This window comes from Rhinolophus hipposideros, assembly GCF_964194185.1.
Source record: "Rhinolophus hipposideros genome assembly, chromosome: 12".
In the NCBI taxonomy this organism is placed as follows: domain Eukaryota; kingdom Metazoa; phylum Chordata; class Mammalia; order Chiroptera; family Rhinolophidae; genus Rhinolophus; species Rhinolophus hipposideros.
The window spans coordinates 11,732,016-11,754,407 of NC_138058.1; the positions used below are offsets into that span (position 1 = coordinate 11,732,016).

Here is a 22,392-nt window from a genome sequence, read left to right on the forward strand (position 1 = left end):
GTGATGGTGGCCTGTCAGGGAGATGGCAACCAGACGGGGAGATGGCCACCTGTCGGGGAGACAATGACCTGTCGGGGTGACGGTGGCCTGTCGGCGAGATGGCAGCTGGCAGAAATGGGTCCACAGCCTCCCAGGGCCTCACGGTATATGAGAAGGACAAGGGCTGGGTCAGGAGCCTGGTTTGAGTCTTGTCTGTCACTCCCCAGCCAGGAGACCCTGGGCAGACCTGCTCTCACATGACACCTGTGGAGTGAAGGGTCGGAGCTCATCTCACCCAGGCTCTTCAGAGGACGGAGCACTTCCGTTTCGAAGGCATTTATTTCCATGCTACAGAGAACACAACGCAACAAAGCAAGCTTCCGGCTACAACTGCTCTGGAGGACATCCCTTCATGTAGGAGTCCTGCTGCAAAACACACAACCTGGGGCCGGCCCGGTGGCTCAGGCAGTTAGAGCTCCGTGCTCCTAACTCCGAAGGCTGCCGGTTCGATTCCCACATGGGCCGGTGGGCTCTCAACCACAAGGTTGCCAGTTCAATTCCTCGAGTCCCGCCAGGGATGGTGGGCTCCGCCCCCTGCAACTAAGATCGAACACGCCACCTTGAGCTGAGCTGCCTCCCGGATGTCTCAGTTGGTTGGAGCGCGTCCTCTCAACCACAAGGTTGCCGGTTCAACTCCCGCAAGGGATGGTGGGCTGCGCCCCCTGCAACTAGCAACGGCAACTGGACCTGGAGCTGAGCTGCTCCCTCCACAACTAAGACTGAAAAGACAACAACTTGAAGCTGAAAGGCACCCTCCACAACTAAGATTGAAAGGACAACAACTTGACTTGGAAAACGTCCTGGAAAGTACACACTGTTCCCCAGTAACGTACTGTTCCCCTTCCCCAGTAAAAAAATCTTAAAAAAAAACACACACACAAGCTGCCACAGGCGTCACCATGCACCACAGGCGTCACGCATCCAGCAGACACCAACACCACAAGCAGCACGCTGAACTTGAGGCCAACGAGGTGATGGTAGATACTATTCACACAAGGGGACACTGGCAGTCTGCAGCCAAAACCAAAGGTGATTTCATAACGCTGTGTACGTGACTTTCCAAACAGGCCTGGTTAGACTCCTGCACGCGTCAGAAGGAAGAGAATACGGACCGATGGAAACACATGTCTGCACATGCCAGCCAGCCAGCCTTCGGGAGGATGCACATCACAGCGTGCTGGGCCTGCCCGCGGCATCCCGACAGGGAACTGGAAGACAAGCCAGGAGCCCTCTCTACACCCTTTCGAAATCTTTGACCAAAGCCACAGGTTGTTATACACCTTCATAGTGGGAAACTACGTAACATGTATTAGCCTCAAACACAAGTTCTGAAAACTTTCCACTGTGAATAAATTGTATCTTTCCCCAATCATATATATTAACTCTCAAACATTTTTTTCATTCCACTCCCTGGTAAAGCAGGAAGTCAAGATAACTCAAGGCCCAGATCAGTTTGGTAATGCTACATGACCCTGAGCGGGCATTGAACAAAAGGGTCACTTCCAGCTTCTGAGAAACACGTACACTCCACGCCGCACCGTCCCCGGGGTGGCTGGACTGGACAGGAGAATGGGCAAAAAGCTCTCGGCCCACTGTGCACATCGGACTAGTGCATGGACCTGGGGCAAACGGACGAAGGCTGAAGGAGTGGATGAACATGGGGCAGGTGGGACCGTGAGTGGCCCAGAGTGAGGACGGGCCAGCCGGCCGTTGCGAGGTGTCACCGGTACCCGCGAGACTCACCAAGGCTCCACTGCCCGGCCCAGGTAAGGCCACCACACACCCGACCCTGCAGGGTTCCTGATGCAGCGGTCATGGGGGGTCCAGAGTGTACAAGAGGTGGGAGCCGGCCCTGCACTGTCACCCCTCCACACTGTACCCACAGTGCCCTCCCTCCCCTTATCCACTGTGCTCTGCTTTGTGGGAAAGAACACCTCTGAGAAAGGGAAGCCAGGAGCCGGGGCTTGGGAAGCAGCCCCGGCCCTGGCTAAGCTGGGGGTCTCTGAGCAAGTCACTTGGCCTTTCTGGCTCCCAGCCCCCTCTCCTGGAGCAGGCAGACCTCAGCCTTTTCTGCAGATGCGTTCCTTCTGCGAGGCCTCACAACCCAGGCCCACCACAGACAATCAGGGAGGGTCAACATCCTGGGGAGCTTCAATATTTATGGGATGTTAATAAAAAGCTTGCAGACCACTGGCTGAGCATTTTGCACAGCGGGCTCGGTCCCTGGGTCCCGGACGCTCAGCCCAAGGCCTCCAGCCCCTGAGAGGCAGCAGCCCCGCAGGCCTTACGTCCAAAGACACCTCAGCTTCATTCACAGGAGTCTAACTTCTCAGACGGCCCCAAAGACTCGTTCCACAACTGCTAAGATACCATTGAAATCTTAAATGAAGTTAAACACACACACACACACTCCCTCCTGCTGTATATTTTAATTCTAATCTAAGCTTAGCAAGATTGCCAAATTTAAAGGAGGAAGAAAAATCTTTCTAAATCTCAATTTTTTTTAACCCACAGTGCCATCCATTTTTTTGTTCTACGTGGAATGACTGGAAATAATGAAATGGTGTTTTCATAGAACTAAAGTCAGGACATCATTCATGCCGGCCGCCCACAGTGGGGACACACACACACACATACACGCACGCATGTGACACCCATGGCTAAAACTGTTTTAATGTGACCTCGGATCAAAAGTTTGCCCAAATCATTCTGGTTCCTGAGACTACAGATCAAGTAGGTTGTGGCAAAAATGAAACCCACACCAAAACCTATTCAAAGATGGCCAGTGACGGCTTCTCAGGAAGCGTCCCCCACGTCCGCCTGCAGCGCGGCCTAAACCACGCCTGGCCAGACAACACCCAGGAAGGAGCCACGCAATGTGCCACCACTTCTTCCCCTTCTGCTCCTTAGCGCCTGGTCGTGAAGGGAGAAACAGCCACCACCCTCCGTGCACGGCCTGAGGGGCAGCAGGCTCTGGGCTCCAGGTCTGGCCGTGCCTCCTGCTGAAGGGAAGGGAAGGTCCACCCACTCAGGGACACAGACATGCCCTCAGCTCCCCGAGCTCAGGACCTGCGGCAGGTGGGCCTTGCCCCTTCCTCGGTGCAGTGGAAGCTGAGAGCCGTGCAGGCCTCCAGGCAGGAGGCACCCAGGGGGTGGGAGTCATGAGATCAGGAGGCACGGGGTGGCGGGGAGGCTTGGTCAGCCCCCACAGGCCAGATCTCCCCATCCGCACCCCAACTGGGCTCCTTAAAACTCTAGGGAATCTCGAGAAGTGAAAAGGAGAGGGAAAAGAGAAAAGCTGGGGAAAGTCTCCATGGAAGCCACAAATCCTACGTGTGGCAGCCAGTCTGATACAGGCCCGACGGGTGAACAGTTCAGCCTCAGCCAGCATTAGCGCTTTATCTGTCTAGGAGGAACGTGATCTATAAACGGTGTCATTAAGAAGGCTTTGTGGCTATAAGTTCTGTTCTTAGTGAGAAGTAAAGTTGCCTTTGTTATGGAGAAGAAAGCAGGGCTTCCCCACAGCTGGCCCCTCACCCCCCCATCACCACACACCGGGTCAGCAGCGCTCACAGGCCACGCGGGACGCCCACTGCAAACACGGCCACGCCCTGCTGACGGGGAAACAGCTGGGTGGGCGTCGGGTCTAGTGTGGGTTCCCTTCCTGTGCCAACATCATGGCTCTCAAGCCCCCACAGCGCGCCCAAGCCACGGCGGCAGAGACTGCTGGGCAAAGCTGGGGGGTGCGGCAGACTTACAGTTCTAAATACAGTGGCCAGGACAGGCCTAAGTAAGAAGGTGACATTTGAGCAAAGACCCAATGAAGCTGTGAGAGCAAGCACGCCATGTGGGTGCCTAAGGTGCCAGGCAGAAGGGCAGGTGGCCTGAGGCCACAGAGGGGAGAGCAGATGAGTGGGGGTGCAAGGTGGGGCTTCATGACCCTGCTTTACCAAACGAGAACTCGGGAGGGCTCTGAGCAGAGTGAGCTGAGCTGCTTCTGACCAGGGCCAGGGTGGCCACAGGGCGGGAGGGGCACCACGGACACTGCAGTGATGGAGGCAAAGGTGGGGCACAAGGAAAGGAGACGTGTGTGTGTGTGTGTGTGTGTGTGTGTGTGTGTGTGTGTGTGTTTTCTGAAGATGGAGCCCGCAGGATTTCCTGACAGAGGCGACACGGGAAGTGAAGAGCTGTCAGGGACAACTCCGAGCCGTCACTAAACACCTAACACCACAGACCGCACGTGGCCATCCGCGGAGGTTAAGTTTGAGACGCTCGCCGCCGTCAGGACAGCGTGGCTATCAGAGCCGGGAGGCCAGGGGAGAAGTCGGAACTGGACAAGTACTGTCAGGAGCGGGCAGCCCATCAATGGCAAGTAAAGCGCTAGAGTGGATGATCGCACCAGAGAAGTGAGGAGAGAAGGTGTTCCAGGACCGCCCTGGTGACTTGAGGGCGTGAGTGAGACAGGAGGGCACCGAAGTGAGGGAGAATGTTTCAGGGATAAGGAGTGAGACAGCGACGCTGACCGACGCTGCGAGGGGACAGACGTAGTATGCACGAGGCCGGCGGGTCTACGCGGGCTCCCAGGTTGCTTGTTTTCTCAGTAAATTGGAAGCACGGCCCACAGCAGTGAGAGGGGCAGGCGGAGGGGGAGAGAAGCGGCGTGCATGAGAGGTGCAAGGATAAGTATGGACTAATATCGTCTAGGACAGCAATCGGCAACTACAGTCCAAGGGTCAAATCCTGCCCACCGATTGGTTCTGTAAAGTAAAGTTTCACTGGAACTCAGCCCCGTCCATTTCCTTACTTACTATGACAGCTTATGTGCTACAACAGCTGAGCTGAGTAGTGCTGTGACAGAGTGGCCCACAAAACCTAAAATAGGAACGATCTGGCCCTCACAGAAAAAGGTGGCCAAGCCCCGATCTCGGACAATAAGGAAATATGCTCTGAACACCACCAGCCCCGCCTGTGCTCTGCGGTCATGAATGCAGAGTGATCCATCAGCGTGGCTGCGTCTTCTTCTCCAGCCACATGCCACCACTGTGTTGACAAGTGACCATAACCAGGACTGTGGTTCCACCAGGTGAAACCACGAAGGGAGAGGGGCCAGGGAGGCCACTGGCCACCAGCCCTTTCATATTCAGTGATAAACCAGCCGCTCTTGCCACAGGACCGTCCTCAGGGCCCAGCAGAGACCACGGCACCTCTGCACCGCCCCTCAGACCACCTTCACACCTGAGAGAGAGAGAGGACGGAGGCTCAGCGTTTCTCAGGCTGGCTCAGTGCAGCTCTCTGGGGATTCACAGCTTCATCCACTTGGGAAGCCCAAGTTCTGAGCCCCCAGGGCCCAATACTCTCCAGCCCAGCTGCACCAGAGAGTCACCTCCTGGGAAAGGTGACAAATCCCAACGTTGGTCCCACCCCCACATCATTTTATTGGCCTGGGGTGGGGGTCAAAGGGTGAAGAACAGGCTTCCCTGGTTTCAAAAGTCCAGGTGACTCAGTGTGCAGCAGGGCGGAAAACGTCACACCACCACTCCGCTTCTCAGTCTAGCCCCCAAACCCCAATTCCTTTTCCCGGGCTGTCCGCATTGGTCCTGGCACGGTTGGCTCATCTCTGCCATCTCAGCAAAACCTCCAGAGGCTTCCACCTAGCCTCCTAGGCTGGGAGTCCCCAGGGAAGGGGCTGGTGACCTGAGGGCTCCCGGCCCCCGGTGTCTAGTCCAGGGCTCCGTGCAGGGCTCAGCTGAGCTGATGGTCCCTTGTGAGCCTGTGAGGGAATGCAGGCTTCGATCCTTCACCATGCAAACAGCATGTCGTTTGTCCCTCACAAGCTGAAGGCTCACTGGGTTTCCTGAGGGTCAAGACCATCAGGAAAGAGATGCCACAGGTCTTAGGGCCAGAAATGGGACCCAGCAGCCTCATGCTGTACTGACCCTGGTTTGGGTTTTATCCCCTTCCTTCCTTCCTTCCTTCATCACCTATCCCTGATGGTACCTTCAAACTTTGCTTTCTTTACCGAAACATCAAAATTGGGGTATCTAAGGCTCTCACTTCCTTCCTATAAAAACCTCAAAATGTTACTGTTATTCCACTTAGAGATATTGTGTTAAATTGGTTTATGGTCTGATTGCATTGGAAAGTAAATAAAGCACTATCATTGATAAATAATTTTAAAATTCAGTTCTGGAATTTCACAAAGGTGAGGTTGAAGTTCTGGGCAGTTCAACAGGCTGCCTTTCAAAAGCCCATTTGTAAGTTATTTGGACCTCGGGAATATTTTACATGTAAAATTACTATTAAATGGCACTTAAGTTTCCAAGCTAATAGGCAAATGCCTATTTAACTGATCTGTTCTCTTACTGATTTAAAGTAAGGAAAATGTTATTATAATACAAGAAAATCAAATGTGAGTTTGGGGGGAGAGGCATATATATGCAAGAATTCTGTTACTTAAGGAAGAGAAGCTTCACGCTAAGCCAGTCAGTCCCTGGAGACTGAGGAGGGCCTTCCTGCTCACTTCCAAGGGTGGAGGGCACCTGATGCTGCCCCCCCACGTGGGGTGTCACTAACATTGCTGACACGTTCTGAGTCTTAACTGGTCGCACAGGGAGAGGGAAGGAAAGAGGAGGTAAACAGAGGGAGACCACATTACCCATGGTGCCAGTAAACAGACCAGGCTGGGAGGGAGAAGCACAGCACAGGCGGGAGGCGTCCAAGGGAAAAGGAAGCAGCACCCCGCCCCCCACCCCACTCTAAAACACTCCAAGTCCAGAAGCCCGGCTGGTCACTCAAGGACTGGAAGAACCTGTACAACATGAGACAAGTACTGCAAACACAGCTCAGGGCCCCCTGACCTTGGGTAGACACAGTGAGAGCACTTCTTTTAGCCACAGGCCCTGCAGCTGCCGCAGGAGGGGCGTGTGGCCTGAGACCCCTGCCCGCCAGGGTCAGCGGGGACAAGGGCTGCCAGGCCAGCGAAAGGCGGTGGAGATGGCAGTGTTCGCCTCGGGCCTCTGCCCCTGCTTTGCCTTCCTGCAGCCTGCCCCACGCACCACCCCACTCTAGCTTTCCCTCTTGAGGGCTGAGCCCCAGTGTCGAAATGCACCCTGTGCAGCAATTCCACTTCCTCCAGTGCCGGTGCTGCGCCCTCCCTCCTGCCGCTGCCACAGCCTCAGCTTCCTCTGGGCTCTGCACTGCTGATGAGGCCAGATCCTGGAGGCTCTCTTCTCTCCCCACTGCCCGCCCCACTGCTCCCACTCAGTGTCAGAGCGGGGCTGCGCTGACCTGAGAGCCTGCCACCCTGACTCCAGCCTGCACAAGACCTGGGGACAGTCCCTTTCACCAGGCCTAGCAGCCCTCAGCCACAAAGGGCTCCTGGCACAGCCTCAAAACCTCAAGAGTATTTTAGAGAAAAGATGAACAGAAAGAAGCCTATTCACTTCCTGAAAGTGGCCATGTGCAGGCTCACTGAGCTGTCTCCTTTGCACCCCTTCTTCTCCGACCTTCTGCCAGGTCACAAGAGGAGCGTGACAGGGGACAAGGTGGGGCCAAGTGAAGCCACCCACTCAGCTGTTTCACTGCAGGGAGGACCCTGTTTCTAGGAACCTATATTTCTGGGGCTTCACACCCCAACGCTTCCTCTTCCCCATACTCAGTCAGTTTTCACAGGTGGTTTAAAATATTCTCCCCCAGTGCTCATTTCATTTCTATCATTTCAAAGACATGGCTTTGCCACCACCACTGTGGGCTCTGGGGGCACCTCGCCTGCTGGTGGCATTCTGGCCATCCTGCATCAGGACCTGCCGGTCCAACCCTGAGGAAGGCAACCTTGGTTAGAGCCAGGCCTGGCTGTGAGAACTGAGACAATCTAAGGATGGTACCCTCAAAACATTAAGAAGACTATGGAGGTGCTTTTGTCATTTAAAACAATGAATGAAGACACAAGCAAAATAAAAAGGCTTTTAAAAAGCCTGAAGCAGCTCCAGTGTGGAAGGAGTCCCTCCTGAGCTGCCCTGTCACCCCCCCGCCCGTCCTCCCCTCACTTCTCTCTTGAAACCCCCCAGCTCAAGCCATCACCCGCTCTGGACAAAGCCCCACTTTTCTTGCGCCTCCAGCCTCCCAGTTTCTCTTCATCTTTAGTGCCTGTGATACTACACTCGGGACGCTGTGCACACGCAGACAGAGCTCTTTAGGCTGATTCCATTTAGAAAGAAAAATCCAAGATGACCAAGCCCTAAGATGGGTGCCTTCTGCCCAGTGGAGAAGCAGCCCGGCTCCAGCAGCTGGACGGGAGGGCTTGTGTGCCGAGGAGACATCAGGGGCAGGGGGACTGCTGACGGGTATGGTTCCACCTGGAGAACTTACTGGGTTAACAGCTGTGCCACAGGCTCTGCCCTCACCCCTGTCTCCTCAATTAGACGGAACCCCAACTGAGGTTCCCTTTGGGAAATGGGCTATTTCCCAAGAGAGACTTTTCTTGTACTTCTGACAATGACGCAGTAGCTCTGTTCATTCATTCACTCAACAAACACTGATTATACACCTATTTTGTGCCAGGCACTGTGCGATGCTCTAGAGATACAAAGAAAATGCAGCTATTGTCCCTGCTCTGAAGGACACTTAAGACTTATGAATGACACCCCAGATCTCCCATGTTCACTCCCATGCACATCCCCAGAGAACAATCTTCACATTAGAGAGTGCCATTGTGGGACACAACGTCCCGCACAAAACACAGAAGCAGAATCTAACGTAAGTGGTTCCTCCAGACCCTTAAAGAGCTACTGTCCGGAAAGACACACCAAGAAGGAAGGTAAGGGGCTCCCAAGCTTGGGGCTCGGCCAGTCAGCCCCACAGCACCCAGCACTCCAGCCCCTCAGGGAGCCCAGCACCAGTTACTTTACTTTTCTGCTGTTTCCTCCTGGTGCCCAGCAGGCACCCTCTTCCTCCTCAGAAAAGTCCCTGTACTCCCCTAGGGGACTGTGCCTCTCTCAGGCCACTCACGTGGGGAGGGGGCACGGCGGTCAGGAGACCCAGGCAGGCAGTCAGAGTGCAGAGGGCCGAGTTCGTCCACATTAGGGACAAGCACCTGCCCCAGTCCAGCCAGTGTAGCCCCTTCCCCTGGGCCAGTCCAGACGGCCACCCACCGCCTCACAGTCAGCACCATTCCCCGAGGACAGAGCTCTGCCCGACCACCACTGATCCTGACCTGGGACCATATTCTGTGCTCCTCAGATGCTCCAGCCACGCTGGGGTGTCTCTGGGCTGGTGGTGGTCGCCACCTTGAACTCTGATGTTTCCCAAGTGCCTCCAATGTCCCTGGCAAAGGTTACCAGGCAGGTGGCCACACGGTGTGCTGACAGCCACCTTCCAGGGAGCAATGCTTTCAAGGACGCCCGCCTTCTCAGCACGTCTCTCCCGGCCATGCCCCACTGACAGGGGCTCCCCTCTAAATGTGTGAGATGAAACCACTTCCCTCCTGGCCAGGGCCTCGCTTTCTGCATTCGTAATGCTTCCTCTGAAAGACATCTGCAGCATCTGGTTCATTGGGGCTGGATACCCACCCACAGAAAGGCAAGTCCCAAAGAGCACGCCCATGGGGGGAGGGGCAGTAATTTCTATTAAGTTCAGTGGTCACCACCCTTAAGAAAAATATTTCTCAGGTGAAAATAAAAATTATGTTTTTACTGAGAAGGAATTGGACAGCAGAGCCACCTAGAAGATAATCACCAGCTCAGGCAGTAATGGTTCCCACCGGCACCGGAGGAAAGAGGCTGTGTTCACCCACGGCCCCACAGTAGCCCCTCCCGGGCTGGAGAAGGTGAGAGGGGACCAGTTGATAATCCCTGGCTTTTTAAAATGTGAAGGCAAAAATTTGTATAGGCTAGGAAAAATTGTTATCACATGTTAGCAAATGTTGATCACGAGTTTTAGAAACACAATCAGAAGTGTCCTTACTTCAGGAGCAGAGATCAGGGAGTTTTTCTCTGTAAAGATTCATACATGTGTGTCCATGGCTGTAACTCCCAGGGAGTCCCGTCAGCCAGGAAGCACAATATGGCTCCTCCAGGGAGCTCAGCTTCCTGGGGCCACTGCCTGTCAGGGGTGTGTGTGTGTGTGTGCACGCGCATGCACGTGTGTGTGTACACACGCAAACGGCAGGTGTTAAGTGCACGCACAGACGGAACACGCGAGCACATGGGTGTTGTGTGAGCACACTAGCGGTGTGAGTGGGGCGTGTGCATGGGCACTGGGGTGGGTGGGGGAAGGTGACAGGAGCAGTGGCCTGGCCAGCTCCACCCAGATGTGCAGCAGACAAATGCTTATGCTCAGTGGTTGACAGACATGAGGACCCCAACTTTTCTCCATACCTGCTCCTGAGTCTGACACCCGACCACCGCAGAAACTTTTTTTGGGCGTTAGGAATTGCTAGTATACACATCCTTCTTAAAATGCAAATGCCTCAAAAAGAACACGTTCAAGTTCGCTGACACCTAGGGCAGACTAGTTATCAGGTCCCACACTCGGGAGGAGTCTGTCTGTAGGGCTCAGGGCAGGAAGAATGAACCAGACTCAGTGGCCATGGTGGAGAGAAGCTTATCTGCTTCCCCTGGGGCCCTCTACTCCACCCCCCTTCTCACTCAGGGCATCTCATCCACAGGCCCTCCCCTGAAATCCTCCCACCCAGGCAGCCATTCCCTTCTGGACACACCCAGAAACACCAGGGCCTACTGGTGAAAAGCACCTCTGTCTGTGAGCCTCAGCAAGGCCTGAGATTCAGATTAGAAGTCTACCATTACTATTCCTTTAATGAGGAAACTAAGGCACAAAGGGATCAAGTGACCTCTTTCTGGCTCAAGTATGAAGGCACACGTGAAAGTGAGAAAGGTCTCAAGGCTGTGGGTCTTCAGTCAGCTGCCCATGCCTGGAGTCTCCCCACAGAAATTCCCCTGACACTCTGCCGATATTTTCCCAATAAGCACAAAAACTCATCGTCCAAAAAAGATAACAACTTGCAGGAAAGACACAACTGGCCACCTCTAATGTCCATTCTTCCCTTCCTCCTTAGTAAGAGGCCCAGGACCCTGGCCCACTTGGCATGGGAGGCTGTCCGCCTCCCTTGCAGCTAGGTGTGGCCAGGGGTTCAGTTGCTGCCAACAAGATCTGAGGACAAAGTCTGAAGAGAAGTTATTGGGCAGTGTGCCTTCCTCCAGCCTGGTGTCTGGAGCGCCTATGAGCTGGCTGTACCTCGGGCCGCCGTCCTGGACAGGAGGCCTGGGGTTTCACCCTGGGGATGGCAGGGCATAAGCTCTTCCTGCTCACCTACAGACCTCAGTCCATGAAAGAGAAATAAATGCCTATCTTGACTAAGCCTCTTTGCCTTCCGATTTTTTCTATTAGACACAACCAAATGTTGATCCTAACAATTTTACCATTCCCCACTTATATCCAATGATGGAGAATGTCACCATCCTGGAATGCTGAGAGCTGGGGATAAAGAAGTATACGATTTTAGGTTTAAGTTCATTAACAGCCCCATTTTTCAAGAAACAGACCCTTAAATAAAGCATTCTCAAATTTGCCCTGGGCTCCAGGCTGGGGTGACTACTTCCTCACAAGACCTTATAAATATAGTAGGATTCACTTTGTCACAGAGTTATTTTATCAAAAAGTTTCTCACTAACATAATCAACATTTATAATCCTAAAAAAGCTAACCAATCCTATTTCTAGGCCTGCCTGAGTAACAAGCTCAAAAAGCCTTAATATACCGAATTCCTGTTTACTGCCCCAAACATTTAATAGGTTGGCTTGCATATTTAGTGCAGACAATTCTAGGTTATAAGGTAAAAATAGCCCATTTTTATTCATTACAGTTAGTGCATTAACTTAGATTCACAGTTGAAACCACGGGCTGCGAGTTGCCACGACAAACACTGATATCATCCGTAACCGTTTACAAAACAGCCAACCTGTGGGGGTGTAACACCGGTCAGATGCTGTGCTGTCCAGCTCCAAGAAGCGCCCTGGGGAGGACGGCCCTGGAATCTGATCATCTCTCTCCCAATCATGTTTGAAATGAGTCCATCCCACCACAGCCTAGAACCCTCCTGGCTGCGCTGGCTGCTGTCGCGAGGCCAGACCTGCACACAGCTGGGTGGCCTGAGGTCCTGAGAGCACGGCTCTGGGCACACACAGGGACGCAGCCCAACAGCCAAGTCCCCAGTGCAAAAGGCCAGTGTCGACCCAGGTTAGAAAGTGATGGAGATTAACTTACAACCTGGATGCTTCTTAACAACCGAGTGGGCACACGAGTGGCACCGCGGTCACGAGAGCAGACTTTCTCTCGAGCCAGTCGAACAACTGTGCAGAGACCCCTCACTGCTTTGCAACCCATCTGTGGCTTTTCTTCTCTCGTCCCCCACCGGCGTTAATACCTAGCTTGGGGAAGACACCTGGCTCACTAAAGAATGCTTAAATAATTAGGTTGACACAAAATGCAAAGATCTTCTTCCCTCCGATAAATGCCACGTGGTTCGCAGGCACCTATAACAATAATCACTATAAAATGATAAAACACGTGTCCTGGGCAATGGCTGGTCGGACGCGGACTGTGTGCAGGACTTGGCACCGGTGCCTGTTCTCATGGGCTGTGCTGGGCATCAGGAGAAAGATCCCGGATGAAGAGGGTGAGAGTCATTAGCGAAGGAGCCCTGAGATACGCAATTCTTGAAGGGGCCACACGATAGTTGTATCTATTTGAAGCTCTTTCCTTGTTTTTTAAACCAGTTTATGCTTTTACTGGTAACTTTAAATCCATGTACCCTTTATGTAAAAGGTAAGGAAGGACTAACAGGAATCAACACAGGTCAAAAATAGAGTAAAAGGAGGTCAGAGAGAGGTTAAGTGGGGAAGTCAGAAAGGATGTCAAGCTGCCAGGAAGAGAGACCAGATGTGAACCGGACAACAACTGTGCAGAAATCATCGGGGGAAAGAATCGGGAGTCAAGTGGTCTCCATGAGCCCATGGGCAAATGACAAGGATTTGGGCTTCAACACAAAACCTGTAGCTGTACAGCGGGACTGCCTGCAAAGGACGTCATAGGAGGGATATGGGGACGGGGCACAGGGAAAGGCAGCGGCTGTTCCACCTGGACCAGGAAGAGTCTGCTTTCATGATACATAAGCAGCTTCAATCTCCATGGACATATCTGGGGTCCCCTGGGGCCCCTGACACCAAGTTTCCTTACTGGAGCAAGCCACTGCTGAATCATTGCAGAGGGGAGAGAAAGCGAAAGAGTAAAGAGGCAGCGGTTTGACTCTCAAGGCCATGGGCGAAAGAAGCACTTCCCTAAACAGAACCGTGTGTGTGCATGGCACCCAAAGCCACTACAGCAGGAACACACAACACGTCACCCATCAGCCCTCAGCACCATCACAACTCCCCTTGAGTGCTCCACTGGGGGCTGAGGAAGGAAGAACGGAAGGGACTCACAGGAAGGAGGAGGTGAGGTTCCAGAAGGGGGCGTGAGATTTGGGTGTGACTTCACCAAGTCGCCACAAGTTAGGGCCAACATCCAGACATGCCCTCCTCTGCCGCCTGAGGTGGACACTGTCCACCAGCGGGGTGTTTCCCGAAGGCCAATCCATTCACCCACCTCCCTCTCCTCTTCCATTCCACAGGAGGAACAACGTTTGGCACATTCTGGGGTAGCCTGATATTTCTTGGCACACAGCTCTGTCAATTATTCCATTTTATTGGCCATTTGATTATCATCCGGTTGTGTAAGGACATCATTTTGTTTAACAACTGTGTATGCAGAACACTGTCAAAGCAATGAATAAGAAATGTGAAAATAAACATTCCACCACACACAATCACAGTTTCTATGTCCTTAAAAAAAAAGTGTCAGTAGAAGATTTAGCTGGGTTAGTGACCACCTGACCAAAAAGTTTAGGAGCCAGGCCCCTCCCACTTCCCTCTTCCACTTCAGCCCACATCCTGCTCCTCTGACCTTTGCTGGAGGGCCCCCGCCTATCAGAACCCCCTTCATCTGCAACATTTCCCCTCAGAAGTGCCCTGGGCAGGAGTCAGAGATGGCACGTACCCAGCCTTTTGAATCCATTTGTTTTAAATAGAGCCCTGTGGGAAAAACAGAGCTGTTAAGACTGTAAAGCCGAGGAAGAGACACAGCCTCCTGCCAGACAGATTCCCACCTGCACCAGCCGGAGCTTGGCAGGCACAGATCTCCACCGCTTGTATTATTTAATCCGCATGACCCCGTGGGCGGGCACTTTCCCATTTCACAGATGAGAAAGTTGGTTCAGGTTCACATCCAGCATTTTTTTCTTTCCACAGTCCAACTTGCCCCCTTAAAAACACAGACACAAACACCCCAAAGACATGACTGCATGTGCTTTGTGACAAAAACCAGACTAACACCTGCATGACGGAACGCATGTCACACCTGTCCCAAAGACAGCCAAGGTGACTTGGGAGTTGTCCCATCACTGTTAAGACACAAAGAATTACTGGAAGGAATCACAGGCAGCAGTGGTTTCAATGGGATCAGATATTTATCATTTTCCCCCTTTCCCCTCCCCTCCCCTCTCTGCTGTTCCCCTCCCCCCTTTCTTCCCCCAGCCTCTCCCCTTCTCCCGCCCCTCCCCCTCTCTCCATAGGTAGAGGCCTGCTGATCTGCCCTGTTAGGAGAAGAATGGGTCAGGCATCCAGAGTTAAATTTTAAACCTCTGACAAACTAACCACTCGCTCCCTGCCATAGCCCCCATCACTTAGGGTGGCCATGCTAAGGACCCCCACCATCATCGGCAGGATCTGGCCCAGGGGATCAAACACCCAGACAATAAACCAGAGCAGGAGCAGACAGGTTAGGCCTTTCTTCCTACTGTGCTCGTGGCCTCAGCTCCACTCCCCCGGGCCCACCCCACTAAAAGACCCCTCTCATTTTAAACCAGTGCTTCTCGGGCTATGGTGAGTCACAGGCCCTCTCCCCAGGAAAAGACCCCATATGTATACATGTTTTCTCAAAAAAAATGCTTACCCTTCTTACAAAAACTATACTTGGATATTTTCCATTTTATTTAAAAAAAATGTTAAGTGCTGGTTACAACCTCAAATGGACTGCAGAAACCACTGCCACTGGAAAAAACCTTCTGGCCCACCCCCCAGGAGCTGTCCTTCCGCAGTAATTAGCACCAACCTGGCACATACAGCTCCGTGCCAGACTTCCTAACTGTGTTTTTTATGGATTGGACATGAACCTCGGAAAGTCAAGAAAATCTAGAAATACCTCAGCTCACTAGTTCCACGAAAAATTTGGAACAGTGGGCTATTTTGATCTCACAAATTACACCATGAGGGTGGCTATTTTACTTCACCCAGACATAAAGTTGGAGCTATTCGACTTGCGAAAGGGGACAATAAAGCTGTTCGTTCTGGGCAAAGCCAGAGAGAGCAACAAACTGCCACTGAAAGTAGTCCCTTCGGCCAATTCCGTCAGCATTTCTCAAGCCCCTGCTAACAGTATTGTCTGGATTCTGTTCTGACTGAGCAAGGAGGACCAGAGTATATACAAACTTTAGGCATCTGCACACACTTTGGGAATGGCTTCGAAAGGGAATCGCAGGCCAGACCTGGGCCGGACAGCTTGTCAACAACACGGCTCCCTTTAAGGAAGCACAGAGCCCGGCAGGAGGATGTGGGCCTCCCTCCAAGGAGCTGGACAGGCCACAGGCCGTAGAGCTGGGAAACGACTGGGCCAGTAAACCGGGCACCAGGAGAGCAAAGCTGCCCGCAGGCTCCTTAAACACTTCTCAGTTCACACTGTGGCTGACGACTCACCGCTCACTCTCCCTTCTTCCTACCCGGGGACTGTCTTCTCTGGATTCAGGGAAAGCCAGTGAGTCCCATCTCCAGCCGAGGATTGGCTGGGATCTTGATCACAGTACTTCTCCCAGGTGCCCTTGCATCAGAATCACCTGAGGGCTTGTGAACCGATCTGGGCCCCAGCCGAGGTCCTGATGGAGGGCGGGGCCTGAGCTGCCACTGCTGATCTGGGGACCACACGGAGGGACACTTCTAAGGCCATCAGCACACACCACGCTCACAGCCTCAGTTCTCGGTCCTCACTGCTCCACAGCCGAACGGAGGACCGGTAGTCACCGGCTGGAGACAGGCTGGCGTGTGTGGTTCCCTGCTCCTGTTCCTGTCAGTCCCACTGGCCCTAAGGACCATCTCGTAATCATGAGGAGATGGACCCTGGATGAAACCAGCAGTGATGGGTGCAGAGAGGAGAAGCATCTAGGTCTTTGCTGAAACTGCAGAACTGCTGACACAATGGGACGCTCGTGCTGTGCGATAATAAATGTTATCGTTTACTTGGCAGCCCAAAGCACCCCAACTGACACACCCTGTCATCCAGGGAGACGCCCAAACTAGGCTTCCCTGTCTCCTCAGAGGATGCCATTCCCCAGAAGCACCCACCTGCCTAACTATATATTCGCTTTACACGGCTGGAATACATCTGGGGATAATAGGTTAGAGAATCTAATAGGTTAGAGAATCCACCACTGGAAAGGCAAGCAACACAGGAGAGGGAAGGGAAGAGTTCCACACCCCAGAGTGAATACACATTCCCGGCCAGCTCCTGTTAACAGCAGCTGGTACCAGCTGATGGGCTGTGGTGGAGACACGGGCAGCGAGCGAGCGGGAAGAGAGGACGGGCTTCAGAGGCCCAGAACCCTGCCTCGTAAGGGCAACAGGAGCAGCGTGCAGGATCCAGGTCAGGAGAATGGCCAGGTGCCTGAGGGAAAGGGCTCAGACAGGGTCCCAGGAACGGAGCTGGGAGGAGGTGAACGCTTTCCTCCTCCAGAGGTCCCCTACCCGCCTCCTGGAAACCAGAGGACACCCCTCTGTCTTCCTGACCTATTCCAGAAAATAGACACCTCATTTTTATCACCATAACATGACCCTCCCCCACTGGGTGCTACCTGCTTCTGAGGCCTTTATCAGGCAAACCTCAGTGAACAGACTCCATATGGAAAGGCCTGCCGTGTCTTACCTGCCCCAGGTTAGGGGCCATGGGCCACCAGCTGGCGGGACCGGGACCGGCCATGAGCCCAGAGTGTGCAGAGACCACAGACGGTTTCCTGCACCTCAGCCAGGTTATGATGAAAAGGAGGGTTAGAGATTAAACCCACAGAGAAAAGGCTGCCTGCACCTGTTCTGTACGTGAACTCCTTGGAACAGCTGCCGTCCCTGAGAGCTCCGCAGACGCCAGGTGTCACTCCAAGCACTTACCGTCTACTGACTCATCTTACCCCCACACAAGCCTATGGGGTGGCTACCACCAGCAGCCTGGTTTGCGAGGAGAAAACAGAGGCACAGAAAGGTCAAGCTACTTGCCCAAAGTCACACAGCTAGTTGGGGGCTCACAGGCGGCTCAGCTCCAGAGCCCACAAGTTCCAGGAATAAAATAAATGGTTTGAAAGATGTGTACACTCAGCGAGCAGGACTGAGTAAAAAAAGTTCTTGCTTATAAATTAAAATACCGAAAATATAAATTGTTGCTACTGGAGACTCAAGAGGATTCATTTTCATCCCAACATTGCTCCATGAAGCACGGCATGACTTTTAACATCCTGAGAAGGAGGCTAAGGGATTCACTGGAAATGACACTAAATCCAGACAGACCTAGGTTTGAAGCCCAGTTCAACCACTCGCTCACAACCACCCTGAGGGGGTGCCTTAACCACGACTCACCCTGGCGTCCTCAATACCCGTCCTCAATACCCCGGCTCCCCTACTCACTGGGATTTCCCCAGAAGACGCGCATGGACCCTGCGGGGCCTGGAATGTAGGGGTGCTCAGAAAATGGTCCTTCTCCTTTAGGATAAACATACATCACTCTTAAAGGAAACTTCTAAGGCTGCTGACAATAAAGTCCAAAGTTACAGTAACTTCCACAGTCCAGTAGGATAAAGAAGAACAATCTAATAAGAAAAAATGAGCAAAGGTTAGGAATAGGTAATTCACAGAAGCTAAAATATAAGCTAGCAAGAAAAGGTTTTCAATATGTTGGGTAAGTTGGGAAATGTAATTAAAACAATAACGTCTTCTTTATCCATTAGGTTGGCAAAACATAATAAGATCGATACTCTTCAGTGTCGGTTGAATGAAAGGGGAAAAGTCAGTTTCATACTAATGAAAGGAGTACAATCTGATAGCCTCTTGGCAGTGGGGGTAGGGGGCAACTTGGCAAAACTATCAACTGAAAATTAGTCTTAGACCCAGAAATTCTACTTCGAGGCATCTAGGAGACTGAGATATTTGTGAGTGTTAAGAATGGTACGGTTCACAGACTCCACACTATTTTTAGAGCATAAAATTGGAAACAACCTAAATGTCCATCAATAAAGGACAGTTACGTTATGGTTCATCCATACTCTGGAATACAGACCAAAAAAGGCAAACTCTTCATGTCAGTACATATAGATCTCCAGGCACAGCATTAAATTTAAAAAGCTAATGAGAGGAAATCTTGTATATCATGTCTACATTTATGCTAATGATGAGAACAATTGTCCACTGAAATGGCCTAGAAGCAGTGACACCCCAGTAGCCATGCACATACCTTGCATCCCAATCTTGGTTTTTTAAATACCATTCTCCACTGAAAGGGACCAGGACTCTTTAGTGAAATGGCTGATTCCAGGGCTGGAAAGTACAGACTGAGTCTTGAAGGTTATGTGCCACAAAGAAGCCTTCAGAGAGTGATCAGGACACATCAAGAGGACCTGAAAGCCAACGTGACGCCGCTCCTGCGGGTCAAGCCTGGGACAATTTAAGCAACAAAATGAATGAGAGTGACACGATAACCTACTGCGTGAAGCAGGAATTCATGAGTGCAGAGATGTGAATCAAAGAAGGGAAAGGAAAGTTCTTCCTTTCGGTACGATTCCAGTAAGTATAGAAAGAAACATGAAACTGGAAAATCACCATCTGTCAACTAGCATCATAACTGACTCGGGTGAGAATCATCAATGGAATCTAGACCTAGTGGTGAAAGTATGAGGAGTCAAAGGTACGTATATTTACATCGTCTCAAGTTATCTCCCTACGAGATACGTATTCATGACGAAGCGGAATGGTAACTTTTCTGTGAGGGAGCCTGGCAGACACCACCTTAATCAAGGGATCAAACTCGACGTGCCCAGTGAACGGGACTGAGACACACTAAGATGGCTGCTCCAAAACAAAGAAAATTTAAAGAGAGCAAGGTGTGCATATGTATGAAATATAGGTAAATTCCTATAGGGGGATAAGTTCATGATGGCATTTTCCTTAAAAGCACAGAGAGACAAAATGAAGTGGGCTGCCCTGGTGCTAATGTTGGTCTCCCCAGAATATTCTCTCTTCACAGGACTTCTGGTCCAGGACACTGGAACACACTGTTTTGAAGGATCTCTGAAGACCAGCGCATTAATCAAGTTCCACAAAAGACAAACCGACATAATTAAGCCTCCTTCATTGCAGATTTGTGCTGGGTTTTTTTTTTTGACCCTTGGTCATAGCCAAAGCATCCCGACACTATGAGAAGCTGAGGATGCTATGGGGATTTGCCTGGAATGTGTAACCTATAAAGGAGTTTTCCATAAGAAACCAGGATTAAAACAGTCTTGGTCCCAAGTCTCCCCCTCCACCCCTCCACTCTGTCTTACTGGATTCTGGAGATGTTAAGCCACGGGGTACGGGTTGGGGATCAGGTGATCCCACACCTCTTCCCATTCCATTCCTCTGGTGCATTTGCAGATTTGCTGGCTGAAAAGAATGCTCCCAGGTCAGCAGGTGGCTAATGGGACTCACAGGGTCAACAGTTCTGTCCTCATACCTCCTGTCTCTGATGCTTTACAGTTCACAACTAACGCTCATGTATATTATTTCATCTTTTCCTTAAAGTGATTTGTTGTTTAAAGATCCTAATATTCAGTATAACAGCGATATGACAAAATACCCAGTTTCCAAAACAATGGGATAAACTGTGTCCCCTCGACTTCGACTCTAGTTGGAACATAGGACTTGTACCTGAGCAGATGAACACTCTGAGACAGCATTAGGCAAGTGAAGAGTAGCTAGATAAATAAAGTATCTACTAGAATTAGTATGGCTAATTCTGTCTCAGTTCCATAGAAACACAGCCGTCCTTTCTCTTTGAATCTGTCTGGCACCCATTCATTTAAGCCCTATCTTCAGGGCAAACCACCCCTGTAACTCTGGCTTGTTGCTACAGATGTGTTTACAAGACAAAGCAGGGCACGCCTTGTGGGGCTTTGTTCACAAACAACACTGCCACAGATTGGGGTGTAAGGTGCGTTCATTGACCTGGGGTGTCACGGCTTCTAGGCCATTTCAGTGGACGACCACAGTGACCTTCCCAAGTGGACAGCATCACTCATCTTTCTTCAAACAAACCAATACATTCAATCTTCCAGGATTAATCATTTCTTCAAAGAACCCCCAAAGCAAAGGTGCTAGGCTAGATCCAAAGACAAAAGTCCTGCTAAAGAAAGCCTATTTTCAACCAAAGAAAAATGAGGCTGCATTCTAGGCCAACCTACAGCTATGCTACGTGCATAACCAATGCCTACAGCATCTAGATTGCAAAGACACTCAGCAAAGTAGGTTCTGTTCTCACCTTTCAGAGATGAGAAAATTCAGAACCACAGTTAGCAAGTGGCGGTCTAGGATTCACACCCAAGTCCGCCCGTCTGTCCCCACCTCACTAGCTTGCCCACAGTCCACACAAACCATCGTGAACGGGGACAAATCAAGCAGAACCTCACTGCAACATTCAAACCGCCACCCCAGCCCCTTCCCTTGGTTTAGATGCCCAAGGGGCAGGTGACCAATCAAACTCTCCTCCTACGGTGCCCCCCCACACACACACACATTCACAGGCAAGGCAAAAGGCAAGGAGATGGGCTTTACCACGGCCTCTGATTATTTCTCACCCAGAGGAATACTTTCACGATCTGTCATTACAGACGAACTCGGGCAGGAGGAACACACCATTATGTAATGTCAGAGGGCAGGCGACACGGGGGAGGGAACGCGGAGCCCACAAAGACATAAATGTACCTTTGACATTTGGAGTGTTTCGGTCTTCCGTGGCCTACACTTTCATGATTGGCTGTTCAAGAGAGGGTCATAGCTCCCTGCAAATGTCTCAGGCCTCAATGCATTGACTAGCAAAGCCAGAAAGAAACAAAAAAATGCAAAGATGCCAGAAATGCTGCCAGGGGCCAGGGGGCCGGCAGCGCGGTGCCGGGCTGCGAGGATGGACGGCAGACTTCCCACACTGAGCGGCACGTTTATTTTTACCCGGGATGTTGACACCCGAAACACCGCGGGGCCTTCGGCATCTGGAGGCGCCAGACCCGCCCTGGACGCACCGGGCAGGCGCCGACCGGCCCGGGGCGCCGCGTCCCGCGTCCCGCTCCCTCCGCCCGGCGCGCAGGGCCGGACAGACCTCCGCAGATGCAACCGCGACTGCACCGCTACGCCGCAGATTTCCATGACAACCGCGGCGCCGTCCGCACCGGCGCACGGGCTGTCGGGATGCGCCGCCGGGGGCATCCCGGGGCCGGCTCCGTCGCGCCCGGCCCGCCGCCCCCAGGCCCACCTGCCCGCCCGCCCGCCTACCTGCCGCGCCCCGACCCGCGGCGCCCGCGCCGGGCTGCCCCGCCGTCCTCGTTCCTGCGGGCCGCGCGCCCGAGCCCCGCAGCTGCAGCGCCGCCGCTGAGCCGCCAAGTCGCGGGCTCCGGCCCGGCTCCAGACGCTGGTCCTCTCGCCCCGGCCCGCGGCGCCCACCCCGGCCGCCGAGCAGCCGCAGCCCGAAGCCCCTGCGTCTCCACCGCTGAGGAGGCCGCGCGGCCCCGCCCCGCCCCGCCCCGCTCGCCCCGCCCCGCCCCGCCCCGCTCGCCCCGCCCCGCCCCGCTCGCCCCGCCCCGCCCCGCCCCTCGCCGCGCATGCGCCCCGCCGGGTCCGCCTCCGAGACGGACTTCTGAATCCTGCTGCTGGGTTCCCGCGAGACCCCACGCCCGGCGGGGACTGAACCGCCTCCGCGGGCTTGGACCTCTGCACGTAACTGAGGCTCCTGAGGCCCTGACATGTCCCCAGGGAAGACGGTTCCGTAGGAGAGCTGCCACCCGGGGACACGCTCCGCCTTTTGCCCGCAGAGTGAGCGCGCCGCCTGTGGTGCAGGTGCACGCAATCCCTGGGAGATGTTTGGAAACGCAACACTCTCAACCTAGAAACACGCAAAATTAACAAC

General features: G+C 52.9%; 1 protein-coding gene across 8 annotated transcripts in view; it reads right to left on the reverse strand.

Moving 5' to 3' along the window:
• The window catches only part of INPP4A (inositol polyphosphate-4-phosphatase type I A), a 109,320-nt gene extending 87,419 nt beyond the window's left edge, over positions 1–21,901 (reverse strand). For 7 of the 8 annotated variants that reach the window (XM_081068495.1, XM_081068492.1, XM_081068494.1 and 4 more), the window contains exon 1: positions 21,762–21,901. The gene's annotated coding sequence lies outside the window, so the exon portion shown is untranslated. Of the gene's footprint in view, positions 1–21,197; positions 21,291–21,761 lie in introns of those variants that run through there. The other variant, XM_081068489.1, reaches the window with a different exon arrangement.
• Between the last annotated feature and the right edge of the window lie 491 nt (positions 21,902–22,392).